The 8,737-nt window shown below is 50.0% G+C and overlaps 1 pseudogene; it reads right to left on the reverse strand.

Annotated features, from left to right (window-relative positions):
* Nucleotides 1–4,858: 4,858 nt before the first annotated feature.
* On the reverse strand, nt 4,859–6,755 carry LOC144372906 (potassium voltage-gated channel subfamily A member 5-like; annotated as a pseudogene).
* Between the last annotated feature and the right edge of the window lie 1,982 nt (nt 6,756–8,737).

The following is an 8,737-nucleotide window of genomic DNA, read 5'->3' on the forward strand; positions in this document are numbered from 1 at the left end:
CATGACATACAACTGAGTCAAATTTGGTGCCACTTTATAACAAGGGTTGCCTCTCCCCCAGTTCCCAATAACATTCCTCATCAGAATAGCTTACTCTTCATAACCCCTCAGCATTCTGTTCCTGGCCTCAAAAGTGTTCTCTTTGATGGTCAGAAGGGCAAGCTCTCTCTGCAGCTTCCTCTTTCCTTTCTGGGCTTTTACAAGAACCACCCTTAATATATATTTTTTTCACCCTTAATATTAATAGTCTGTTCATGGCAACGTAGGTTTCTCTTGGCGTGCACCTCAAAACTCCTCTAGTTCCAAAGTTTCTTCCACACTATGAATATTTGCAACAGCAGCTTCTCCCCCACTTGTGGGTGCCTACTTTCAGGCTTTGTCTTTTGGGGTGGCTCAGGTGGCTTATAAGCAACAGAAACTTATCTAGGTTTGTGCCAGGGACCAGGATCTCTGTGGAACTCCCAAGCTTGTAATTTAACATCTCCGTTATGCTTGAAAGGGTGGAAAAGTTTTTTTTTGCTAGTGAAGATTGGGCTTCCTGGACTTATTTAAGAAACAAGGCTGGAGTACAGCTCAGTGGTAGAGCATGAGCTTAGTATGCACAAGGCCCTGGTTTTGATTCCCAGCACTGCAAAATCAGAAGAAAAAGAAAGAGAGAAGGATCAAAGAGCTAGGCATGGTGGCTCACACCTGCAATCCCAGCATCTCAGGAGGCTGAGGCAGGAGGATCACAAGTTCCAGGCAGACTCAGCAACTCAGTGAGGCCCTAAGCAAATTAGCGAGACCCTGTCTCCAGGACCAGCTGGAAGAAAGAAAGAAAACAGCAGCAGCAATTATCAAAACAGCTGGTATTTATTAAGTTCTTATTCTGTGTCAGACACAACACCAAGTATGTCACTCATATTAACTTAGCTAATCCACTCAACAACCCTATTAATTAGTAACCTTTCCAGCCCCATTTGCAGAAATAGGGACTGAAGCCAGGTATGGTGGTACACACCAATAATCCTGGCAATTCTGGAGGCTGAGACAGAAGGATTGCAGGTTTGAGGCCAGCATCAGAAACTTAGTGAGGCCCTGTTTCAAAAAATAAGAACTGGGGATGTAGCTCAGCTATAAAGTGTCCTTGGTTTCAATCCCCAGTACAAGAAGATGAAAAGGAGGAGGAGGAGGAGGAAGAGGAGGGAAAGGGAAGGAGGGGAAGAGTAGGAGGAGGAAGAGGAATAGATTAAGGCACAGATTTACCCAATTCCCATAGCTGGTAAATGGCAAAATGGGTACTGCAACCAAGTAGCCGTAGCTACAAGAGGAAGGCTGAGTTGCAGCTCCGGTGAGAATGGCTGAGTCAGGTGGAGATCCCAGTGAAATGTACAGGGGAGTCCAGAGAGCAGGCTGAGAACGAGCTTGAAGATATTCTCCCAGGACTCTGCACTGGGGAGTCAGGTGGGGCCCAGGAGGGGGACCCCAGTCTCCCCACCAAGCCTCCCTTGGGCAGAACCAGGACTGCCCAGCCAATCCTGCTCTCTAAGTCCTTCCCATCTTTATTCAGAATAAAAGCTGAAGGCCTCCCGTGGCCCACAAGCCCTTGCTTCTGCAGCTGGCACTGGCTTTGGGTCCCTTGGGTATCCAGAGAATATCTTGGCAAAGGAGAAGCAGGGAGACTCCAGAAACCTCCCTCAGAGCTCCTCCCCACTTGGTCTGTACCCCCCAAACACAAGCAGACACTGCTTTCAACAAGCAAAGCCTCGATTTCTTCTGTTTTCTGTCCTAGTTGGCTGTATGCAGCACTGTATGCTGAGGCACAGTGGTTAAGACTCAGGGCTTTGGAGGCTGCCCTCTGAGTTGAAGTCCAGCCCCCCCACTTAATAATCCGGTGTTAGGTTGGTGCAGTGGCACACGCCTGTAATCCCAGCAGCTCAGGATGCTGAGACAGGAGGATGGGGAGTCCAGAGGCAGCCTGAATAACTCAGGGAGACCCTGTCTCTAAATAAAATACAAAAAGTGGCTGAGACTGTAGCTCAGTGGTTAAGTGCCCTTGGGTTCAATCCCTGGTACCCCCCCCCCAAATAATAATCAGGTGTTAGGTAGTAGTTGAGATCTCAGTTTCCCCATCTGTAAATTGGAGGTGATATATTGTGCTGACCTGGCAGAGTTGTCCTCAAGATTAAATAAATTAGTCTGGGTAAAGGTGCCCAGGGGAAGGTAGGCGCTGCTAAATGTCATTAGGAAGGGCCTGCAGGGCCGTCTTCGCTGCTGGAGCTGCTGTCTCAGGAGCTTGGATCACTTTAACCCAGGTGCCCAGAGGCACTTTGCAGGATTTTCAAGCCTCTGGGGTTGCAGAGGCCTCCTGTGCTGCCTTCTCCGTGTGTGTGTGTGTGTGTGTGTGTGTGTGTGTGTGTGTGTGTGTGTGTGTTTGCAATTCTCGCAATAGGTTCCCATAGAAGCTTGCCATGTTAACACCTCCCAAGGCTCCACGGGTCTCCTGGGCAGGTAGAGAGGATAACAGATGCAGCCAACCCCAGGAGGGCAGGCGGGTGGCCCAGAGCTCCTGCTCAATGCACAAGGGAGGTAAATAAAAGTCCCAGAAGGGTTAGGCCACAAGGTGCACATTAGGGTAAGAATCAGATGAGAATCCAGTCTTCCTCTCTCAGCAACTGGGGGCTTTCATTTCTTTTTTCTTTTTTCTTTCTTTCTTTCTTTCTTTTTTTTTAAATATTTTTTAGTTGTCAATGGACCTTTTTATCTTATTTACTTATTTATATGCAGTGCTGAGAATCAAACCCACTGTCTCACATACACTAGGCAAGTGCTCTACCCCTGAGCCACAACCCCAGCCCCTTGTTTCCTTTACAAAGTGTAAATTATACAAGTAAGGAGTCTCCTCATCTGAAAAACATGCAGGTAAGTGAAAACAATGTGTCATGGCCACCCTGTGTCACTGGCCCGCACTCTGTACCCAGGCCCTGGCCCTGCTTTTCCACTTGACAAACCACCCTCCGGCATAGTGGCTCCCCGGACAGCCATGGGTCTGTTTATGCATCCGGGTAGCCCCAGTGCTGAGGACAGCGGCCACAGTGAAGGCAATAAATATGCATTCGATCCCTGTCCCCACCATGCCAAGGTAACTGCCATTATCAGTTGGCCTTTCTTTCCTTCCAGATCAGCATCATCCAATAGAAAGTTCTGCAACAACAGAAATGTCATCATTAGCCACTGCTGCACTTCAAGTTCGGCTGATGGCTTTGAGGAACTCTAAATTTAATCCTATTTAATTTGTATCTAAATGTAAATAGCCAGCCACCAGTGGCTAGAGACAACTGCCCCAACCCTGACACCACACCTTCAGAATCAGTCAAAAAGCTCACTCTTGAGGAGTGGACCTGTGATTATGGGTCACAGGCCCTCCCTGCTGAAACTGGAAAACAACCAGTCTTTGGATTATCCAGCAGGAAAAGCAGCAGCAGGAATCCTGATATATAGACCCAGAGAGAAATTGTAGCCAGGGTTATTCCTATTGTCATGTTTTGCCACAGCCACTCAGTATAAAGGAAACAAAGGGATTTGCTTTGAGTTCAGGGACTGCTCAGGGCAAGGCTACAATCTGTCAAAACCAGCCTTTAATGGGAACAGGCAAATCCTTCCCCTGGCCTCTTGCTGCTACTGTCCACCATAAAGGCTTTGCTTATTCCTCTGCTGTGCCATAGGGCAGTGGGCATCAGGCACTGTTCCCTGTGTGACTTTCACACTCATCTGCACTTTTGTGAACAGATTTCATGCCTGTGGAAATCAGATTTGTTTCTCAGATCTATTGAGAGCAGTGCCAAGGAAGTCCTAAAACCTGCAGAAAAGGACACTTCAGAAATCCGGCCCCAGGGAACCACTGGGGTGGAGGGGGGGGTGTACTCACCATCCTCTTCCTTTTAGCCCCCTGCACATTCCATACTGATGTGGTGTCTGATACCACACATCACACAGCACCTTGCAGTGTGTCTGTGTCAAAGGCAGCCTGAAACAAACAGAATCTACCCACCATCGCCTCTGAGGCTTAGAGAAACCATTATTAGCTTTCCAAGTCTTCTACCCCCAGTCGAGGCATTTGCCCTGACTCCAAAACCAGAAACAACAAGTGGCAGACTATTATCTAAAGTTTCAAAAAAAAAAAAAACCTAACACTTGCCCCAAGTAAGTCACAATTTATTTCCTGGGATTAAAAATAAGGAAAATGGATTATCAGAAGTCTTCCTCTAACACCATTAGAATGCTTTTCAAAGAAAGTTATAAGAATCACTTAAGGCTCACAGAAAAAGTCAGATCTGTTTTTTGTTGTTTTTTTTTTCCAGAACATTCCTTACCCTAGATATAAAGCACCCATATCACATCCCAGAAAAGAGAGAGACTTGAAGAAACAGTCATGCCAGGATCTCTGGCTCCAAGTATCCCAGGAAAACATCAAAAAACTCTTTTACATAAATTCAACATATATCTTGGGAATAAATGCAAATATTCTCCCTCTGAACTACAGTACAAAAATTCACTCACCAGCCATAAAAATAACATTGTCTTCTATACACAAATATAATAATATGTAAAACAAATTTGGAACACATGGATGGGGAGAGCTACAGAATCTCTTGGGATCTGAGCTATTTAAAGTCATTTTTGTTTGGGTTATCCCTCTGCTGGGTATAGGAAGCTGGCTAAAATACATTCAACTCACAGCGCTCACCATTTCAACAGCTCCTGTGTCATGGAATGTGGTACTTTTTAAAAATAGGCGACCCTTGGTGTCATGGGAAAAAAAAGAGGGAAAATGGGGAGTTAGAGGGTAGGAGGAAGAGAAAAACAGGCTTCAGTAACAAGGTGGACTTGGAATACTCTGTGGTATAAAGTAAATCTCCAGCTTCAGAGGCCACCCCTGTTCCCCAATCTGCTGCCTCCCTTTACAAGTCAGTTTCCCAGCTGCTGTCCAGACAGAGGGCATACAGAGATCTCCGCAAGTCAACATTGCTCTTGGCCTTGAGATTACACTTCTCCAGGGGGCAGCTGCCCCTTCGGTTACTGTCGGAATTCTCCAGGGACCCCCCAGCCTTGCAGAGGGAAGCCTTACTCCAGCTGGACTTCCTTTGTCCTCCGGAGTCTAGTCCAGACCCCCGTCTCTGGTTGCCTTGCTCTTCCTTCAGGGCTCCCTGCTCTTCATGGTCTGTCTCCTGGTGACAGAAGTAGTTAAAGTTGGATACAATGACGGGCACAGGCAGGGCAATGGTGAGGACCCCAGCAATGGCACACAGAGAGCCCACAATCTTACGACCCACGGTGATGGGCCTCATGTCCCATAGCCCATGGTGGTCATAGTGACTACTGCCCACCAGAAGGCATCAGGGATGCTGGAGAAGTGGGACCCCTGGTTGTCTGCTTCTGCAAAGTAGACGGCACTGGAAAAGAGGATGACTCCAAGGAAAAGGAAGAAGATGAGCAGCCCCAGCTCCCTCATGGAGGCCTGCAAGGTCTTCCCCAGAATCTGCAGCCCTTGGAGGGTCTCGAGAGCTTGAAGATGCGGAACACCCGGACCAGGCGGATCACCCTGAGGATGGCCAAGGACATGGCCTGCTGCCCGTTCTGGCCACCCCCTCCTCCACCTCCTGGCTGTTGTTCTGCCAGTTCAGTGCCCAGGGTGATGAAGTAGGGAAAGATGGCCACAATATCAATGATGTTCATGGTGTTCCTGGAGAACTCTGCCTTGCTGGGACAGGCAAAGAAGCACACAAGCAGCTCAAAAGTGAACCAGATGACACACGTGGTCTCTACAATGAAGAAAGGGTCTGCCAATGTCATAGGCAGGGGTGGAGCCACTGTCGGCCAGAGGGAGGTGCCATGGCCCCACTGCCATTTGTCCCTGAGGCGGGGGCAGAAGGCTGGTAAGGCACCGGGGGATGTCGAAGACACTCATGTTCATCCCTGAACTCAGGCAGGGTCTCCAAGCAGAAGGTGATGATAGAAATGAGAATGACTAAGACGGAGATGATGGCGATGGCCCGTGCAGACCCAGAGCTTTCCGAGTATTCAAAGATCAGCCACACCTGACCTTGGAACTAGTTACGGGGCAGGGGTTTCTCCTCTTCTTTAATGAAGCCCTCGTCCTCCCGGAAGCACTCCATGGCCTCGTCCCCCAGCTGGTAAAAGCAGATCTCATCTGCGAACACTTCCAGGGAGACATTGACCAGCCTCCACAGGCGCCCTCCAGACTGGTAGTGGTAGAGGATACCATCGAAGCTGGGCCGATTGCGGTCGAAGAAGTACTCATTTCTCAGAAGGTCAAAGTAGGGCAGACGCTTGGCTGGGTCCCCCAGGAGGGTATTGGGGAACTGAGCCAAGGTGCCCAGCTGCGTCTCGAAGTGCAGCCCAAAGATGTTTATGAGAACTCGCTGGTGGTGAAGGGACCCCGATCCCAGTACTGGTACCTGGTCCTCCACCATGCCCAAGCTGGGGTTGCCTTCTCCCTCCTCATCCTCTGGAGTGGGCCGTCTAGGCTGAGGCAGTTCCTGAGGCAGCGGAGTCAAAGGTCCCCCTCCTGGGTCCGTGCCCCTCTGTGTGCTGCACCCCCTTGGAGCCTGCTCCTTTTGCCCATCGCTAAGCCCAGCTGTCGGAGGATACTGAAGCTCTTCTCCCATGGTCTGACCACAGCCTGGTCTTGCCTCACCTTCTCCTCTGATGGTCATGGCACCTCCATTCTCCAGGGGCACCAGGGTGATCTCCATGGCCCTGGAGCAGGGGGCATGCTGCGCCCTAGCCAAGGGCTCTTGTGCCCCCCACTCAGGTTCTGCCTACACCTCTTGTCGGGCTCCTCTCCCGCAGTCCGCTGGTCTGGCTTTGGGGCGGGCTGGGGTTGCTGGCACGATCCTCTCCCTTGGTCCTGACATCAAGAGCTTCTGCCCTGCTCTATGCTCCTCTCCCTCTCTCTCCCTTACTCTCTGTTCTGGCAGCCGGTTACCAGGCAGCCAAAAAGCCTCCTTCCAGCAGATGCAACCTTCAGCTGCCCCTCTGGCTGCGCTGCTGCTGCAAGGCCTCCACCCTTTGTGCCTCCCCCGCCTTCTTCTCCAGCTTCCCTTCCCGAGTATGTGGCAGCGGGTTTCTCCCAAGAGGACTCAGCTGGGGCCCTGGGCTAGAGAAAGGAGGGGGGCAAGAAGGTCCCCACACCTCGGAGGGTGGAAAAGAGGGAGGGAGCTGCGCGAGAGAGAAACAGGTTGTACTGAGACCATAGAAACTCCAGGAGCAACCAGATGAGAACAGCTCTGCTTTTCAGTTCACCTGGGAACCCGCTGAAAGCCGAATGGACCCGAGGGGAAATCAACTATCATGCTATGAAAGCACTAAGCTTTGCGCTGAGTCGAAGCAGGAGAAAGGAGACAACAGTTGCGTGTGTATGTGTGTGTGTGTGTGTGTGTGTGTGTGTGTATACATATTTCCCTTTGGAGGAATAATGATTTTTTTTTGGGGAAGAATTACAGACAGGAGGGGGCATGGCAGAGCTATGGACCTTGAAATATATATATGGAGACGCATCTGTCTTCCCATTTCTCTATAAACCCACAAAAAGATACTAGGCTGAACCTTGTAGCACCCCCTGCCCTTGACCTGGGAAAAGTCCTATCCCCAGCTCAGACAGCAGTGGTGAACCAGTGTGGTGAGCCATTCCTGCGGACTGTGGTCGCCATTACATGATGGCGCTGGCTCCGCTGTGGTCTGTGAAGGACAACTCCTTATCAGAGAGAGTTGGCGTATTGTCAACTCCTTATCAGAGAAAGTTGGCGTGTCGTTTTCTAGCACCCTGTGAGAAGGGTCCACGTGGCAGCTTCGCATTGGGGTTCGCGGTGCTTTATTAAGGCTGGGAGGGACATCCAATGATTATTCTGGGGATTAGAAGAATTATTAGAAGAATGTCAAGGGCCTGAATAAACTGCTGAAAGAAGATTCCTGAGTCGCGTCTTCCTTGTGGGCAAGGGGGTTGTGACAAGTGGTGCTGAAACCCGGGATAAAAGAAACAAAGAAAAACTCAGGAACCAGAACTTTCAGCGGTCAGGGAGGTGCACCGGTAAGTCCCAGGTAACGTGGGACCCGCTGTTAAAAAGCGGGAAGCTCCTCTGTAAAGAGAGGGCGCTACATCTTATAGCAATTGCACTCTGAATTTTCGTTTTGTTTTTGTGTACTTTCACTTTCGATTTCTGTGTTTTCTTGTGTTGCATCATGGGTGCTGTGACTTCAAGTCCACTTCTTCTGGCCCTCGATGGCCTCTTACGTTCCAAGGGACTGGAGGTGAAACATCGCACCTTAAAAAAATTTTTACAGAGGGTAGATGTCGCTGCACCGTGGTTCGCATTTTCCGGCAGCCTCACTACACCCAGCTGGGATAAATTAGGCAAAGACCTTGACTTTGCTCGTGAGCAGGGCATGTTAGAGGGCGGGGTGATACCCCTCTGGAAGATGGTCCGTAGTTGCCTTACGGATGGCAGATGCCAAGAAGCGCTTGTTAAAGGGCAGGAGGTTTTAGAACAATTGCATGAAGAAAAATCAGAAACAACAGAGAGCGAAGTGTCTCAGGAAGAGGGGAGTGTGCGGGGCGTGGAGAACGGGAGGAGACTGTATCCAGATCTCAGTGTGCTGCGCACGCCCCCATGCGAAAGTGGGTCAGAGGCAGAAGACGCTGAGGAGGAGGAGTTAAGAACGCTGTCCAGGCAGCTAG

Source organism: Ictidomys tridecemlineatus, unplaced genomic scaffold (genome assembly GCF_052094955.1).
Source record: "Ictidomys tridecemlineatus isolate mIctTri1 unplaced genomic scaffold, mIctTri1.hap1 Scaffold_187, whole genome shotgun sequence".
In the NCBI taxonomy this organism is placed as follows: Eukaryota; Metazoa; Chordata; class Mammalia; order Rodentia; family Sciuridae; genus Ictidomys; species Ictidomys tridecemlineatus.